Source organism: Vulpes vulpes, chromosome 1 (assembly GCF_048418805.1).
Source record: "Vulpes vulpes isolate BD-2025 chromosome 1, VulVul3, whole genome shotgun sequence".
Lineage (NCBI taxonomy): Eukaryota > Metazoa > Chordata > Mammalia > Carnivora > Canidae > Vulpes > Vulpes vulpes.
In genome coordinates, this window is record NC_132780.1 from 116624623 (window position 1) to 116644565 (window position 19943).

Consider the following 19943-nt stretch of genomic DNA (forward strand, 5'->3'; position numbering starts at 1 on the left):
TGAAAAAGATGCTAATTTTAAAAATGTATGTGAAGAATCTGAATAAAACTCCTATAAAATTAGAATTGAAAATAGTATTAGTAAATTATAATTTTATGTGACATTATTTTTAATTATACATATGTTACTAAATTACCAAGATAGGTAAATAAACATTTATCTACTGCATCCAAAATCTCCTGAAAGTTTTTTTTTTCCCCATGTTAAAACAGGGAACCTACTGACCTATAATCAGATATCTTATTTGGGGGCATCTATGGAATTTGACAAATACATGATTAAATGAGTAAGTGAAGGAACTAAATAAGCTCTCTTCCATTCTCTCTTAGAAATCAAAACGTATATTACATTATCAAACAATTTATGCAAAGACAATTTATAATACATCTTACAAATTAAGATAACTTGGGAATATGTGCATTTACATGATTGATCCTCTACATTTCACAATCATTTCTTGAATTTTATTCCACTTTCTATAATCCTTGCCATAAATATTCAAGCACATACCATCTTACAAATTTGGGTTAATTGACATATAAATTTAGAGAACTTTTCAACAAAAATTTTATGTATGGATGCTAGTTCTGATTAAAGGCTATGATCAATATGTCAACTAATATGGATATAAGGCTATAATATTACTTTGTAGTTTTATCTACAGAAAAGAGTTACAACAAAAGGATGGTAATAAAATGGAAGCTACTGCAAAATTCAATTAGAACAACAGAAAGCTAAAGTCAATCTAAACTATAGGAAGAGAAATATATTGCTCGCATTTTTATACATTGTTTATCTGCTTATTTATTGGATGAAAGAGGTTTTTATGTTTCTTATAGATTTTAGATAGTAACCCTTTATCAGATTTGTCATTTGCAAATATCTTCTCCTATTCCATAGACTGACTTTCAGGTTTGTTGATTGTTTCTCTTGCCTCTGGGGACATGTGTAGTAAGAGGTTGCTATAGCTAATGTCGAAAGGTTGCTGTTTGTGTTCTCTAGGATTTTAATGGTTTCCTGTCTTACATTTAGATTTTTCACCCATTTTGAATTTATTTCTGTGTATGATGTAAGAAAGTGGTCCAGTTTTCCAAAAACCATTTGTTGAAGAATATCCAGTGGATATTCTTTCCTGCATTGTCAAAGATTAGTTGACCATATAATTCTGAGTCCATTTCTGGGTTTTCTATTATGTTCCAATTATCTATGTGCCTGTTTTTGTCCCAGTACCATACTGTCTTGATCACTACAGCTTTGTAATATAACTTAAATACAGCTTTGTAATATAGTTTGGAATTGTGATGCCTCCTTCTTTTTCAAGATTTCTTTGGCTCTTCAGGGTCTTTTGTGGTTCTGCACAAATTTTAGGATTGTTTTTCTAGCTCTGTGAAAAATACTGGTGGTATTTTGATAAGGGTTGCAATAAATGTGCTTGGGGTAATAGAGACATTTTAACAATATTTGATTTTCGGAGGGAGGGGCAAGATGGCGGAGGAGTAGGGTCTCCAGGTCACTTGTCCTCAACAAATTACCTAGAAAACCATCCAATCATCCTGAAAATCTACGAATTCGGCCTGAGATTTAAAGAGAGACCAGCTGGAACGCTACAGTGAGAAGAGTTCGCGCTTCTATCAGGTAGGAAGACGGGGAAAAAGGAATAAAGACACAAAAGGCCTCCAAGGGGGAGGGGCCCCGAGGAGTCGGGCTGAGGCCGGGGCGAGTGTCCCCAGGACAGGAGAGCCCCGTCCCGGAGGAGCAGGAGCTGCACCGACCTTCCCGGGGGAAAGGCCTCCCGGGGAATTGGAGCAGGATCCCCAGAAAGGCGGGGATGCCCTCTGGCTCCCGGGGACAGTAACAGAGGAACTGCGCCCCGGGAGAGTGCCCCGAGCTCCCTAAGGGCTGCAGCGCTCGGCGGGACCCGGAGCAGCTCGGAGGGGCTCGGGCGGCGGCTCCGCGGAGGGGGCTGCGCGGCTCCGGGAACAGCTCAGCGGCGGCGGCTCGGGCGGAGGAAGAAGCTCCGCGGAGGGGGCGGCGCAGCTCCGGGAACAGCTCGGAGGGGCTCGGGCGGCGGCTCCGCGGAGGGGGCTGCGGGGCGGGAGCGAATCCAACAGCGCAGGCGCCGGGACACAGCCCAGGATCCGGCCTCCCCGGGACAGGCAGAGGCCGGGAGGGCCCAGGACAGCAAGGACGCTCCTGCCTGGAACTGAGCAGATCAGCGGCCCCGCCCGGGAGCCCCCAGGCCCTGCAGACGGAGAGCCCCGGAGCTACTGCGGAAGCTGACTCCAGGGTCCCAGAGCTGCCCCCCCACTGTGGCTTCCTCCCGGGGCCTCACGGGGTAAACAACCCCCACTGAGCCCTGCACCAGGCAGGGGCAGAGCAGCTCCCCCAAGTGCTAACACCTGAGAATCAGCGCAGCAGGCCCCTCCCCCAGAAGACCAGCGAGACCGACCAGTTCCAAGGGAAGTCAAGGGACTTAAAGTACACAGAATCGGAAGATACTCCCCCGTGGTTTTTGCTTTTGGTTTTTTTTGTTTTTGTTTTTATGGTTTTTTTTGTGTGTTTTTTTTTATTTGTTTGTTTTGTTTTGTGCTTTTTTTTTCTTTCTTTCTTCTTGATTTCTGATTGCTTACCCCGCCCCACCCCCCCTTTTTTTCTTTTATCTCCTTTCTTTCTTTTTCTTCTCTTTTCCCCCCCTTTTTTTTCTTCTTTCTCTTTTTTCTTTTTCTCTTTTCTTTCCTTCTCTCTCTTTTTCTCCTTTTCCCAATACAACTTGTTTTTGGCCACTCTGCACTGAGCAAAATGACTAGAAGGAAAACCTCACCTCAAAAAAAAAGAATCAGAAACAGCCCACTCTCCCACAGAATTACAAAATATGGATTACAATTCAATGTCAGAAAGCCAATTCAGAAGCACTATTTTACAGCTACTGGTGGCTCTAGAAAAAACCATAAAGGACTCAAGAGACTTCATGACTGCAGAATTTAGATCCAATCAGACAGAAATTAAAAATCAATTAAATGAGATGCAATCCAAGCTAGAAGTCCTAACGACGAGGGTTAACGAGGTGGAAGAACGAGTGAGTGACATAGAAGACAAGTTGATGGCAAAGAGGGAAACTGAGGAAAAAAGAGACAAGCAATTAAAAGACCATGAGGATAGATTAAGGGAAATAAATGACAGCCTGAGGAAGAAAAACCTACGTTTAATTGGGGTTCCTGAGGGCGCCGAAAGGGACAGAGGGCCAGAATATGTATTTGAACAAATCATAGCTGAAAACTTTCCGAATCTGGGAAGGGAAACAGGCATTCAGATCCAGGAAATAGAGAGATCCCCCCCTAAAATCAACAAAAACCGTTCAACACCTCGACATTTAATAGTGAAGCTTGCAAATTCCAAAGATAAGGAGAAGATCCTTAAAGCAGCAAGAGAAAAAAAGTCCCTGACTTTTATGGGGAGGAATATTAGGGTAACAGCAGACCTCTCCACAGAGACCTGGCAGGCCAGAAAGGGCTGGCAGGATATATTCAGGGTCCTAAATGAAAAGAACATGCAACCAAGAATACTTTATCCAGCAAGGCTTTCATTCAAAATGGAAGGAGAGATAAAGAGCTTCCAAGACAGACAGCAACTGAAAGAATATGTAACCTCCAAACCAGCTCTGCAAGAAATTTTAAGGGGGACTCTTAAAATTCCCCTTTAAGAAGAAGTTCAGTGGAACAATCCACAAAAACAAGGACTGAATAGATATGATGACACTAAACTCATATCTATCAGTAGTAACTCTGAACGTGAACGGGCTTAATGACCCCATCAAAAGGCGCAGGGTTTCAGACTGGATAAAAAAGCAGGACCCATCTATTTGCTGTCTACAAGAGACTCATTTTAGACAGAAGGACACCTACAACCTGAAAATAAGAGGTTGGAGAACCATTTACCATTCAAATGGTCCTCAAAAGAAAGCAGGGGTTGCCATCCTTATATCAGATAAATTAAAATTTACCCCAAAGACTATAGTGAGAGATGAAGAGGGACACTATCTCATACTCAAAGGATCTATCCAACAAGAGGACTTAACAATCCTCAATATATATGCCCCGAATGTGGGAGCTGCCAAATATTTAAACCAATTAATAACCAAACTGAAGAAATACCTTGATAATAATACACTTATACTTGGTGACTTCAATCTAGCTCTTTCTACCCTGGATAGGTCTTCTAAGCACAACATCTCCAAAGAAACGAAAGCTTTAAATGATACACTGGACCAGATGGATTTCACAGATATCTACAGAACTTTACATCCAAGCTCAACTGAATACACATTCTTCTCAAGTGCACATGGAACTTTCTCCAGAATAGACCACATACTGGGTCACAAATCGGGTCTGAACCGATACCAAAAGATCGGGATAGTCCCCTGTATATTCTCAGACCATAATGCCTTGAAATTAGAACTTAATCACGACAAGAAGTATGGAAGGACCACAAACACGTGGAGGTTAAGGACCATCCTGCTAAAAGATGAAAAGGTCAACCAGGAAATTAAGGAAGAATTAAAAAGATTCATGGAAACTAATGAGAGTGAAGATACAACCGTTCAAAATCTTTGGGATGCAGCAAAAGCAGTCCTGAGGGGGAAATACATCGCAATACAAGCATCCATTCAAAAACTGGAAAGATCTCAAATTCAAAAGCTCACCTTACACATAAAGGAACTAGAGAAAAAGCAACAAATAGACCCCACCCCCAGCAGAAGAAGACAGTTAATTAAAATTCGAGCAGAACTCAATGATATCGAGACCAAAAGAACTGTGGAACAGATCAACAGAACCAGGAGTTGGTTCTTTGAAAGAATTAATAAGATAGATAAACCATTAGCCAACCTTATTAAAAAGAAGAGAGAGAAGACTCAAATTAATAAAATCATGAATGAGAAAGGAGAGATCACTACCAACACCAAGGAAATACAAACGATTTTAAAAACATATTATGAACAGCTGTACGCCAATAAATTAGGAAATCTAGAAGAAATGGACGCATTCCTGGAAAGCCACAAACTACCAAAACTGGAGCAGGAAGAAATAGAAAACCTGAACAGGCCAATAACCAGGGAGGAAATTGAAGCAGTCATCAAAAACCTCCCAAGACACAAGAGTCCAGGGCCAGATGGCTTCCCAGGGGAATTCTATCAAACGTTTAAAGAAGAAATCATACCTATTCTACTAAAGCTGTTTGGAAAGATAGAAAGAGATGGAGTACTTCCAAATTCGTTCTATGAGGCCAGCATCACCTTAATTCCAAAACCAGACAAAGACCCCACCAAAAAGGAGAATTACAGACCAATATCCCTGATGAACATGGATGCAAAAATTCTCAACAAGATACTAGCCAATAGGATCCAACAACACATTAAGAAAATTATTCACCATGACCAAGTAGGATTTATCCCTGGGACACAAGGCTGGTTCAACACTCGTAAAACCATCAATGTGATTCATCATATCAGCAAGAGAAAAACCAAGAACCATATGATCCTCTCATTAGATGCAGAGAAAGCATTTGACAAAATACAGCATCCATTCCTGATCAAAACCCTTCAGAATATTGGGATAGAGGGAACTTTCTTCGACATCTTAAAAGCCATCTACGAAAAGCCCACAGCAAATATCATTCTCAATGGGGAAGCACTGGGAGCCTTTCCCCTAAGATCAGGAACAAGACAGGGATGTCCACTCTCACCACTGCTGTTCAACATAGTTCTGGAAGTCCTCGCCTCAGCAATCAGACAACAAAAAGACATTAAAGGCATTCAAATTGGCAAAGAAGAAGTCAAACTCTCCCTCTTCGCCGATGACATGATACTCTACATAGAAAACCCAAAAGCCTCCACCCCAAGATTGCTAGAACTCATACAGCAATTTGGTAGCGTGGCAGGATACAAAATCAATGCCCAGAAATCAATGGCATTTCTATACACTAACAATGAGACTGAAGAAAGAGAAATTAAGGACTCAATCCCATTTACAATTGCACCCAAAAGCATAAGATACCTAGGAATAAACCTAACCAAAGAGGTAAAAGATCTATACCCTAAAAACTATAGAACACTTCTGAAAGAAATTGAGGAAGACACAAAGAGATGGAAAAATATTCCATGCTCATGGATTGGCAGAATTAATATTGTAAAAATGTCAATGTTACCCAGGGCAATTTACACGTTTAATGCAATCCCTATCAAAATACCATGGACTTTCTTCAGAGAGTTAGAACAAATTATTTTAAGATTTGTGTGGAATCAGAAAAGACCCCGTATAGCCAGGGGAATTTTAAAAAAGAAAACCATAGCTGGGGGCATCACAATGCCAGATTTCAGGTTGTACTACAAAGCTGTGGTCATCAAGACAGTGTGGTACTGGCACAAAAACAGACACATGGATCAATGGAACAGAATAGAGAACCCAGAAATGGACCCTGAAATGTATGGTCATCTAATATTCGATAAAGGAGGAAAGACTATCCATTGGAAGAAAGACAGTCTCTTCAATAAATGGTGCTGGGAAAATTGGACATCCACATGCAGAAGAATGAAACTGGACCACTCTCTTTCACCATACACAAAGATAAACTCAAAATGGATGAGAGATCTAAATGTGAGACAAGAGTCCATCAAAATCCTAGAGGAGAACACAGGCAACACCCTTTTTGAACTTGGCCACAGTAATTTCTTGCAAGATACATCCACAAAGGCAAAAGAAACAAAAGCAAAAATGAACTATTGGGACTTCATCAAGATAAGAAGCTTTTGCACAGCAAAGGATACAGTCAACAAAACTAAAAGACAACCTACAGAATGGGAGAAGATATTTGCAAATGACATATCAGATAAAGGGCTAGTTTCCAAAATCTATAAAGAACTTATTAAACTCAACACCAAAGAAACAAACAATCCAATCATGAAATGGGCAAAAGACATGAAGAGAAATCTCACAGAGGAAGACATGGACATGGCCAACAAGCACATGAGAAAATGCTCTGCATCACTTGCCATCAGGGAAATACAAATCAAAACCACAATGAGATACCACCTCACACCAGTGAGAATGGGGAAAATTAACAAGGCAGGAAACAACAAATGTTGGAGAGGATGCGGAGAAAAGGGAACCCTCTTACACTGTTGGTGGGAATGTGAACTGGTGCAGCCACTCTGGAAAACTGTGTGGAGGTTCCTCAAAGAGTTAAAAATAGACCTGCCCTACGACCCAGCAATTGCACTGTTGGGGATTTACCCCAAAGATTCAGATGCAATGAAACGTCGGGACACCTGCACCCCGATGTTTCTATCAGCAATGGCCACAATAGCCAAACTGTGGAAGGAGCCTCGGTGTCCATCGAAAGATGAATGGATAAAGAAGATGTGGTTTATGTATACAATGGAATATTACTCAGCAATTAGAAACGACAAATACCCACCATTTGCTTCATCGTGGATGGAACTGGAGGGTATTATGCTGAGTGAAATAAGTCAGTCGGAGAAGGACAAACAGTGTATGTTCTCATTCATTTGGGGAATATGAATAATAGTGAAAGGGAATATAAAGGAAGGGAGAAGAAATGTTGGGAAATATCAGGAAGGGAGACAGAACATAAAGACTCCTAACTCGGGGAAACGAACTAGGGGTGGTGGAGGGGGAGGAGGGCGGGTGTTGGAGGGGAATGGGTGACGGGCACTGAGGTGGACACTTGACAGGATGAGCACTGGGTGTTTTTCTGTATGTTGGTAAATTGAACACCAATAAAAATTAATTAAAAAAAAAAAACAATATTTGATTTTCTAATCCATGAGGAAGGAATATTTTTCCATTTCTTTGTGTCATACATATTCTATAGTTTTCAGAGTATAGATCTTTTACCTCCTTGGTTAGGTTTAACCCTGTCTTATGGTTTTTGATGCAATTGTAAATAGGATTGACTTTCTGGTTTCTCTTTCTGCTCCTTCATTACTGGTGTATAGAAATACTACAGAGTTCTGTATGTTGATTTTGTATCCTGCTACTTTACTGAACTCATGTATCAGTTCTAGCGGGTTTTTTTGGCAGTGTTTTGTGTTTTCTACAGAGTATCACATCGTCTGCAAATAGTGATAGTTTAGACTTCTTCTTTGCCAATTTGGATGACTTTTACTTCTTTTTGTTATCTGATTGCTGAAGCTAGGACTTCCAGTACTACATTAAATAACAATGGTGAGAGTGGACATCCCTGTTGTGTCCCTGAACATAGAGAAAAGCTCTTAGTTTTTCCCTTTTGAGGATGTAATAACTGGATCTTTCACATATGGCCTTTATGCTGTTAAGGTATGTTCCCTCTATCCCTACTTTGTTGAGGGTTTTTATCAGGAATGAATGTTATACTTTGTCAAATACTTTTCGTGCATCTATTGAGAGGATCATATGGTTCTTATCCTTTCTTTTATTAATGTGGCATATCAGTTTGACTGATTTGCAAATATTGAACCACCCCTACAACCCAGGAATAAATCTCACTTGAGAGTGGTGAATGATTCTTTTAATACACTGTTGGATTTGATTTGTTAGTATTTTTTTTAAAGATTTCATTTTTATCTATTCGGGAGACACACAGAGAGAGAAAGAGAGAGAGAGAGAGAAGCAGAGACACGGGCAGGGGAAGAAGCAGGCTCCATGCAGGGAGCCTGATGTGGGACTCGATCCCAGGACCCCAGGACCAGGTCCTGGGCTGAAGGCGGGCGCCAAAGTGCTGAGCCACCCAGGGATCCCCCGATTTGTTAGTATTTTGTTGAGAATGCTTGCATCCATGTTCACCAGGGATATTGACCTGTAATTATCATTTTTTTAATGAGATCTTTGTCCGGTTTTGGAATCAAGGTAATGCTAGTTTCAAAGAATGAGTTTGGAAGCATTTCTATTTTCTGGAACAGTTTAAAACGAATCGGTGTTATCTCTTCTTTAAATGTTTGGTATCATTCCCCTGTGAAGCCATATGGCCCTGGACTTTTGTTTGTTGGGAGATTTTTTATTACTGATTCGATTTCTCTGCTGGTTATTGGTCTGTTCAAGTATTCTGTTTCTTCTTGTCGCAGTTTTGATAGTTTATATATTTCAAGGAATTTATCCATTTCTTCCAGATTGGCAATTTGTTGGCATATAATTTTTTCATAATATTCTTCTATAATTGTTTGTACTTCTGTGGCATTGGTTATAATGTCTCCTATCTCATTCATGGCTTTCTTTATTTGGATCCTTTCACTTTTTGATAAGTCTGGCTAGGGGTTTATCGATTTTATTAATTTTTTTTCAAAGAATAAGTTCCTTGTTTCATTGATCTGTTCTATTGTTTTTTTTTATTTCTATATCATTTATTTCTGCTCTAAGCTTTATTATTTCCCTTTTTCTGCCAATTTTAACCTTCATTTGTTGTTCTTTTCCTAATTCCTTTTGGTGTAAGGTTAGGTTGCATATTTCAGATTTTTCTTGCTTCTTGAAGTAGGTGTATATTACCATATATTTCCCTCTTATGGGAAAGAGGGAAATATGCACTTATATGCAATTATATGCACTTTTGCTGCATCCCAAAATTTTTGGACCATCATACTTTAAATTTCATTTGTTTCCATTTTTTAACTTCTTCTTTAATTTCCTGGTTGACTCATTCATTCTTTAGCAGTATATAAATTTTTTTCTTATGGTTGACTTCAAGTTTCATAGCATTATGGTTGGAAAATATACATGGTATGATCTCAGTCTTTTTGTACTTGTTGAGGCCTATTTGTGACCTGGTATATGATATGTTCTGGAGAATGTACCATGTGCACTCAAAAAGAAAGTGTATCCTGCTGCTTTAGGATGAAATGTTCTGAATATATCCCTTAAGTCCATCTGGTCCAGTGTGTCCTTCAAAGCCATTGTTTGCTTGTTGATTTTCTGCTTAGATATTTCATCCATTGATATAAATGGGGTATTAAAGTCCCCAAATATTATTATATTATTATCAATGAGTTCCTTTCTGTTTGTTATTGTTTTATATATTTGGGTATTCCCAAGCTAGGAGAATAAATATTTACAACGGTTAGATCTTCTCGTTGGATAGATGTTTTTATTATGATACAGTGCCTTTCTTCATCCTTTATTACAGTCTTTGGTTTAAAATCTAGTTTGACTAATATAACTATTGCTACTCTGGCTTTCTTTTGAAGTCCATTACCATGATAAATGGTTCTTCATCCCTTCACTTTCAATCAGCAAGTGTCTTTAGGTCTAAAATGAGTCTCTTGTAGGCAGCATATAGATAAGTCTTTTTTTTTTTTAATCCATTTTGACACCCTATGTCTTTTGATTAGAGCATTAGTCCATTTATATTCAGAGTAAAGTAAATTTACATTTACATTCAGATAATTATTGATAGGGGCAGCCCCAGTGGCACAGCAGTTTGGCACCGCCTGCAGCCCAGGGCGAGATCCTGGAGACTCGGGATCAAGTCCCACATCAGGCTCCCTGCATGGAGCCTGCTTCTCCCTCTGCCTGTGTCTCTGCCTCTCTCTCTGTCTCTCTCTCTGTGTTGCTCATGAATAAATAAAAATCTTTTTAAAAAAGATAATTATTGATAGATATGAATTCAGTGTCATTTTATTACTTGTTTTGTCATTGTTTCTGGAGATTTACTCTGTTCCTTCCTAGTCTTTGTCACTTTTGGTCTTCCTTTCCCACTCAAAAAGTCCCCTTTAATATTTCTTGCAGGGTTGATTTAGTGTCTCAAACTCCTTTAGTTTTTGTTTGGCTGGAAAAATTGATCTCTCCTTCTATTATGAATGATAGCTTTGCTGGATACAGTATTCTTGGCTGCATATTTTTCCCATTTAGCACCTTGAATACATCGTGCCTTTCTTCTTGTCTGTCAAGTTTCTGTGGATAGATCTGCTGCTAACCTTTTTTGTCTTCCCTTATAAGTTAGGGACTTCTTTTGTCTTGCCGTTTTTAATTTTTTTCTTATCTCTATATTTTGCAAATTTAACTATAATATATCTTGGTGTTGGCCTGTTTTTCTTCATTTTGATGGGAGTTCTTTGTGCCTCCTGGATTTGGATGTCTGTTTCCTTCCCCAGATTAGGGAATTTTCATACATAATTTGCTTGAATAAACCTGCTGCCCCTTTCTTTCTCTTCTTCTTCTGGAACTCCTATGATATGAATATTATTATGCTTCATAGAGTCAGTGAGTGCCTTAAGTCTACATTCTAATATTTTTCCTTCCCTCTTCTTTCAGCTTATTTTCCAGAATTTTATCTTTACCAATTATTCACTCCTCTGCTTCTTCCATCCTTGTGGTCATTACATCCAGTCAGTTTCGAATCTCAGTTATTGCAATTTTCATTTCAGCTTGACTAGTTTTTAGGTCTTTTATCTCTGTGGAAAGGAATTCTCTGGTGCCTTCTATGCTTTTCTCAAGCCCACCTATTATCCTTATGATTATTGATTTAAATTCTGGATCAGGCATATTATTTATATCTGCTTCAATTAGATCCCTGGCCATGACATTTCTTGTTCTTTCTTTTGGGATGAATTCCTCCATCTTGGAATTTTGTCTAGGTCTCTGTCTTCTTCTCTGTGTTAGGAAAGCCTGTTAAGTGTCCTGCTCCTGAGGGCAATGGCTTCATGAAGAAGATGTAATATACTGTTCAAGGTCCAGTACTTTGGGAAGTGTCTCCATTGTATGCTGTGTGCATTCTGTTGCTGTGTTTTGGCTGCTCTTTTCTTCAGGTCAGTCCTGTTTCTCCTTGCCTGTAGTGGCAGTGTTTGGATCTTGGCCAGAGTGTGGTGAGTTTTAACTAGGTGTGCTCTGGTCTGCTTGTTAAAACAGACTTGATTTCATTTCTAGTAGAGCTGAAGCATTGAAGAGCTCTATGGTTGGTAGATATGCTGCCTGCAGAAGAAGGGGGGTGTCTGTGTTGGTCTTTTGGGGAGGGGATCAGCGCTCTGGTTCTCAGGCACACTTGCCCCAGAAAAGCAGCACCAGCAGAGTGCAGGGGGGCCATGTTTGGTGTAAGCAGTTTAGGCTGCCACTGTTGGTGCTGTGCTGCTTACTGAAGTTGGTTTATCCTTAAGGGGTGGAGGAGGGAAATGGTGCCTGATGGCTCTTTTGTCCCCAGAGAGGCAATGCCCACTCCCCCAGAGCACTCCAAGAAAGGAGAGCTGTCTCTCCCAGTGCAACCAAGGGGATCCTCAGATCAAGTCATTTGCCCACAAGCTATCTGCCCTCCTTCTCCACAGGAGTGCTGCAACACCCTCAGGTCTCCACACTGGCCATGCCATGGACCCCTAAAACTTCAGTCTTTGAGCACTGCTGGTTGTAAAAACATTTTTATACTTTTTTATACTTTTTTTAAATTTAAATTCAATATTCCAACATATACTATAACACCCAGTGCTCATCCCATCAAGTGCCCTCCTCAGTACCCATCACCCAGTTACCCCATCCCCCTACCCACCTCCCCTTCTGCAACCCTTTGTTTGTTTTTCAGAGTTAGAAGTCTTTCATGGCTTCTCTTCCTGTCTAATTTTTCCCACTCAGTCCTCCTCTTTTTCCTTATAATCCCTTTCACTATTTCTTATATTCTACATATAAGTAAAACCATATGATGATTGTCCTCTCCGATTGACTTACTTCACTCAGCATAATACCCTCCAGTTCCATCCACCTCAAAGCAAATGGTGGGGATTTGTCCTTTCTGATGGCTGAGTAATATTCCATTGTATATAGAGAGCATATCTTCTTTATCTATTCATCTGTTGAAGGACATTGTGGCTCCTTCCACAGTTTGGCTATAAACTCTTGAAAATTCAGCCCCTCTCATTTTCCCAGTCAATGGCTTTTGGGAAGTGTTCTCTTTGTGCAATCCCCTGTGTGCTTCTCTATCTCTCTCTCTTGCCTCTCTCCATGACAAGGGCTCCCTCCTTGCTGCAGCATTCACAATCCATCTGTTTCTCCCCCAACTAGGCCTCTGCACTTCCATGATGTGGCTGGCCTCTTCTCTCCCTCTAGTTGTGCAGTTTGTTCTGTCAGTCCTCAAATTGATTTCTTGGGTATCAGAATGATTTGATATTTATCTAGCGGTGCTTGAGGGACAAGGCAAGGTCCTCCTAATACTCCCATCACCTCAACCCTTCCCAGCTTTCTCTATTCTTTTTATACCTAAATTAAGTCTGTTGTGTATAAACAATATATTTGTATAATTTCAATCATTTAAAAGTTATTGAGATTTGATTTAAGGTCCAGCATATGACCATCTTGGTGAATGTTCCATGTGTACTTCAAAAGAATGTGTATTTTCTACTGCAGGATATAAGATTCTATAAATGTCAATTAAATCAAATTGGTTAAGTGTTAGTTAAGCCTTCCACATCTTTACTGGTTGTTTTCTATATTTACTCTATCAATTACTGAAAAGTATATTTAAACTTCCAAGTATAATTATTCATTTTTCTCTAATTTTTATTAGTTTTTTGCTTCATTTATTTTGAAGCCATTATTATATGCCCAGATTTTTAGAATGGGTATATCTTCTTTATCTATGGCAATATTCTTTGTCTTGAAGTGTACTTTTTTCTGTTATTATATAGCTACTCCACCTTTCTTATGATTAATGTTTGCTTGGTATATATTTTCACATCCTTTCATTTTTAATCTATCTCTGTTTTTCTATTTAATATAGTAATCTTATACACAGCATATAGCTGGCTATTTTTTATCTAGTTTGACGATCTCTGTCTTTTAATTGAACTGTTTAAAGCATTTAATGATATTTAATTGACATGGGTGAATTGATTAATTCACTTCAGAATTTTGCCAGAGATAAAGTTAACTCTGTAGATTACAGAATTCATCTATATTTTATGTTTAAGATTTTACATATTTGCTTATACCTAGTATTTTATAGCTTCCAACTCTCATGTGTGATTATATCTAGAATTTATGGATTTCAAGGGAAAAGGCATAGTCATTGGAGAAAAACTCCTTACATTTGGATTCCAAATACTTTGATGCATAGCTAGGAATTGAAAAATTTATTTAGTTTATTTTAACATCTATAAATGGAGATAATAGTGTCTTCTTGAGTATAGTGAATAATAAATGAGAGTTAATAAAAAGGTAGACCTAGTGTCTACTATTCAAAGTAGTAGTGGCTACTTCTCAGGATCACTATAAGGATCTAGTAAAAATATATGTTGACAACACTTTGAAAAACACACATAATATAAATGTGCAGGGTGCTTTGTTTTTTCAAAAATTATGGAATAGAATTTGTTAAACCCTATGGACTTTGATTTCAAATTTGCCAAAAAAGCCTCTTAGTAACCAATTCAATCATTGATTTACATTTCCCTCTTCCAACTTGAAGATATTTCCTCTAGCAGAAAAAATATATACATAATAAATGTTCATCAATTCTTTCTTCTCTGTATCACCTCCTAAAATTATAATGTATTCTTCTAAGTAATGGCTCTATTTATTCAGTATGAGGTGAGTTTTCATATCCCTTATAAAATTTTATGATTCTAAAAGAACAAATTGGAATGTTATTGAACATACAGAAATAGCTGAAAAAAATGAGACATTTTCATAAATAGAAAATATTTAATTAGAATATCCTAAAAGATCAATAATTAAGTATAATGAACACTAAAAGACATTTATTTTATGATGGAAATATTTCAGTGTACTTATATCTTGAGTACCTACTGAATCTTTTTTAGGCTCTGAACAGTCCTTTCTACCAACACTACAAAAAATATTAAAAAAATAATAATATTCACTCTATGCCACAAAAAGACAAACACATATATATAATATGTAAATATACATATATGTGTATATATGTATATAACCAAATAATATGCACTCTAACCACAAAAAAAGATAAATATATATATTTCCATCTCTATTAATTGACCTGAAAGTATCTTCTGACCCTGAACTTAGACTGACCATAATACAGAAACTGTCATTAAGTGTTCTGTTCACACGCATACACTCAAAACTGGTCCAACAACTTCCATTATGCCAGTTACCAGCACTGCCAGCCCCTTTGCCCTTCACTGCCTGGAGAATGTCCATCAGAAACAGGGAAGCAGAGCGAGCTGCCACAATGCACCATTGATGTTTGAGCAAGGCTGCCCAAGCAGCTGCAACAACAGGGCAACTCTTCAAAGTGTCAGCATTGAAACTTAGAATTCTTCCTCCCATACAACCATCAATGAAAACCTTTATAAGCTACAATCAATTATAAAATAAATCTTTGAGACAGATCATGTTCTTTCTTCATTTCTTCTCTCTTCCTTCTCCTGTCAACACCAAATGTCCTTGGTTTGAAAAAAAAATTCAAGGATAAATTTCCTTTTTCTACCTCAGTCTCTGTTTCTGCCTCTCTTATGTTCTAAAAATTCTTTCAAGGAGGTTTAAGGATGTCTGCTAAACTCTTTTGTTTACAAGACATGTTCTGGGGTTTTTGTTTGTTTATTGTTGGGTTTTGTTGTTGAAGTTTTTTATTTAAAAACTTCAAAAGGCACTTGATATTTTGAGCACACTCATTGGATTTTTGGCAAAGCATTTTCTGATTTTTGAAAGATAATCTAAATTCTGAACTGCATGCACTGAGTCACATAACCTCCATATTTTTGTAAACCACAGCAAAAGTGGTTTTACATTAGCTATAGATGAATAGGTAATGAGTCAGTGAACAGTTAAAAGCATTCCATGAGAATGCATGAACTAGCCATGTGAAGTTTTTGATAGGAAAAAATCTTGAGTATTTAAGACTACTTGGAATGAGAGGACGCTATTCTTTGTTTAACAAATAAACTGTTTAATTTGCCTTATATGAGTGTATCTACCAAATCAAATGGAAGTTTACCCATGGTGCTTCTATTTCTCCTTAACCCTTAGTAATACTGGCTGTCTTTTATTTGGGACACACACTTAAGTTCTGAGAATTGGAGCAACAACTTTACGATTTCTCACCATTACTTTCACCATGCAAACAATATGTGCACCTTGAAGGGATAAAAGGAAACCCTTCCCAATAATAGTTATCCTCAAGAAACAGAATGGACAAATGTCAGCAATGCCAGGGTATAATCTATTTAGTTCCTCCAGATAAGTAAAATATATATACTTCATCAAGAGTTACTCTTCTATATGAAAAAGCAAAACTGAAAATACTTCTATTCCTCTTCTTCTCAATTTTAAAATTATAAATTCTCAGTTTCCAAAGTAGTACATCTATACAGCTTACTAGTTAAATAGTACCACAAGATTTCAAAAGAGAAATGGCAGCCCATATCCCAACTTTGAGATTCGTCAAAATATCTAGTATTTAGCTCTTTATTTCCAAATAATATATTCTTAATTTTTACTTATAAGCTGTCGATCTATTTCTTTCCTATCATGAAAGATAAAGACTGGGGCCCTTGGGTGGCTCAGAAGTTGAGCATTTGCCTTTAGCTCAAGTCATGATCCCAGGGTCATGGGACTGACTCCCGCATCAGGCTCCCCACAGGGAGCCTGTTTCCCCTTCTCCCTGTTTCTGTCTCTGTCTCTCATGAATAAATAAAAATAAATCTTAAAAAAAAAGAATTAGTTCTCTTTATAACACCCACCTTCCTTTCTTTCATCCTCACAATATTCAGAGAGCTAGCATATTTTTCATACATTTCCTTCCCTGAGTAACAATGTATCCTTCCTACTGTTAATATTGCCACTTTGACCCCATTCCAAGCCTCTACAACAAAAATGTAAAGCCTGTCTGAATATATTTCACAGTCTTAAAATGAAGCATCCTGACAATTCTAATTCTACCTTCTGAACATATCCATTTCTGGAGTTATTCAGGAAGCTGGCCAACTGAGGACTGGTTATTCTTAAGACCAAAACACAGCTATTGTCCAGGAAATTCCCTTCACCTTTCTCACCTTGTTATCATCACCTATTTCCTGAATCCTCTGTCTTCCTCTTTCCTCCTCAGTTTCTCCTCATTTGGATATAGCACATCCTCCAAAAGATTCCTGAGAAAGCAACAATGGAAGGTAGTTTGAGGATTGGTTGTCTAAAAATGTCTTTTTCCTGCCCTCACACTGATTAATAGTTTGGCTAGGTATAGAATTACAAGTTACAAGCTATTTTCCCTCAGAATTTTAAAGCCACATCAGCTAGCTTTGAATGTAGCCATTAAAAAAAAAATGAGATACTAGTCTCATTTTTAAGCAAACGTGTAAGGTCTATATTTTCTAACTACAAGCTTTTATTATGTATATATTGCTGGTAGTCTAAAATTTTCCAGTTATGGACCTCGGTATAGATCTGCTTTACATTTCTTATGGGTGCTCAGTTGACTCTCTCAAACTAGAAACTAATGTCCTTCAATTCTGAAAATTTTTATAATATAATTTTATGACCATTCTTTCCCTATCTTTTTCTGCACTCTCCTCTGTTTTCTGAAACTATAAATCAGATGTGTGGTTTATTATGTTATTTGCCTGATTTTATCTTTTCTCCCTATTTTCCATTTATCTCACTTTTTGCTCTATTTTCAGGAAAATTTCATGGAAGTACTATATTTCCTGTCTCTTTGAGTACATTAAATTATCATTTATTTTTACCTCAGCTATTGCCTTTCAATTTTTGTCAGTTCTGGAGCATGAACTGGCTTATTTTCTCCTTGGCCTCACACTCTTCAGGCACCTGTATTTAGCCTTCTCAGTTCTACTAATTCCTCTATACCCTTTACATCTTCTAAAAACTGTATCTCTTTCATAAGTTGTCTTCTCTTCCTTATGCTGGTCAATTCATTACTATTAGTCTTTCATTTTTTAGTCTATTATTTATGATTTTAGTTCCCTAGTAGGAGGGAACCAGGAAAAACAGGTTCAATCACCAGGCTTCACTAGAAGTCAGTTGTTAAGGTTTCCAAAGATGGTAATTCTATAGGTGTAGTCATTCATAGGGTCATAAAATCATATGATTTTTACTGTTAAAAAAGCTTTTCTGAGATCATCTGATTCAATCACCTATTAGAGGTAATAAGAAAATGGTTTTGTCTGGTCCCACAGACTCCAATTTCTTCTCTCTACCTGAAGTTTTGTTCTGTTTTGTTTTTTCTCAACAGAACTAAGCTTTCATTTCCTTACTTAAAACCCTTTAGGATACTACCTCATTTCTAGCTCCTTAGCATGGCATATATAAGATAAAGATACTTCATGATAGTCATCTGCATATCTCTCCATCTTTATTTCCTTTGGCTCTTAACCTTGTATTTTATAGAACTAGAAACCAAGTAGAAACCAAAAGGTTTCTGTTGGGTTTTCTATTCACAGTGGATTTTCACTACTAAATGTCAATCATCCTTTCCCATCCCTTCTCCCAAATAAAGGAGGAATCAGATGAAAGGAAAGAGGGTGATATGACTAAAATCAGTATTAAATCTATAAAAAGTATTTGATAAATTTCTGTTTACCATAATATTTTATAATATTTTATGTTATCTTTCAGGGATTATAATCTGTCTAAAGGTATTGGCATTATGTTAAATTCAGTACACAGAACATTAAAGATACCAACTAAAAATCTGATCATAATAATAGTAATTAGACCTCTTGGATGTAGAATAGTCAAGGGACCAACACATTATTATAGTAAAGGCCAATCTAAGAATGTTTTATACAAGAGCTACTAGACTAAAAATTTTAGTAGGCAGGGACCATGTCTTACTCATCTTTGCCTTCCCTCCTGTGCCACATACAATCCCCAACATAATAGGTACCCAGGGAAAAAATGAATGAATGAATGAATGAATGATTAAATAAAATTACAGATAACATCAGGCCAACAAACTCAGGTAGCAATAACTTATCTGCTTTTTGATAAGCCAAATAATTCAATGGAACTTAAAGCTGATCAACCTAGTCAAATCTTATGAATGTGCATTTTCTAAGTGTGTGCATATCTATATGAAACATCAATCTGATCTTTATTTGAACATCTGTTAAATCATTCAATAGATAACAAAACAATAAATTTCAACACGGCAAAAAAAAAAAAATACTACTTGAAAACCAAGTAAAAGAGAGTCAATCTCATTGCTACTATTCTTACTTTAGATTGTCCTCCCTACATCTCTTCAATAAAGAGAAATGAGAAGTTAGCTAGAACTTTGATCAAGTTACTGCCTTTCATATCATTTGCAATGATACCCAAACTTCCTTCTAAACAAAATAGAAATAGCACCATTGCATATGTGCATAAGCCTAATTTTACATTCTTCCAGTATATCAACTTCATGTTCCACGATATTCTGACCACTATTATTCACTAAAGCCAACTTGCTTACCTAACCTCAATTTTAGCGTCACAGCGAATCACTGCTGATGAGGTATTAACCCATCACCTGGGGTTTAGCAAAGCATCCCAAGTCACTTACAGAAATACTTTAATCCACAGCCTAAAATTTAAACTATCAAGGGTTGGTCCCCAGGGATAGGAGTCAAGAACAGAGCACTCTGAATATATCCAAACTGAGAGTAACTTTTTTCTCTGCCTAGAAAGGTGCTTGGCAAGGGGTTCTGAATATCATGCTGACTGACAGAAACTGCATATGATGAAAAATTCTCTTGAATTCTACCTCCTTAAAAATGTCTTGTATAACCAGAGGTCATCATGGGTAGGTCCTCACTGCACAGAAACCTAAATACCTAGCCTATTGTACTTTGGTATATAAACACCAGCTTTTTCTGGGTTACTGCCTAGCTTTTATAAGTTCTACTATTGTCTCCATGTAAAATCACTCTATAGAAATAGTATAGCTAAGGAAAAAAGTGGGTGAAATTTAAATCAACAAACTAAGGAATAAAAGTGTTGGTTAGA

At 37.6% G+C, this 19943-nt stretch overlaps 1 protein-coding gene across 38 annotated transcripts in view; it reads right to left on the reverse strand.

The window, feature by feature from the left end:
* Nucleotides 1-19943, reverse strand: part of ZBTB20 (zinc finger and BTB domain containing 20) — a 753858-nt gene that overhangs the window by 658015 nt on the left and 75900 nt on the right. For 20 of the 38 annotated variants that reach the window (XM_072723911.1, XM_072723968.1, XM_072723793.1 and 17 more), the window contains one exon: nt 16997-17089. The exons of the other annotated variants lie outside the window; for them this stretch is intronic. The gene's annotated coding sequence lies outside the window, so the exon portion shown is untranslated. The remainder of the gene's footprint in view (nt 1-16996; nt 17090-19943) is intronic. 38 annotated transcript variants of the gene reach the window in all.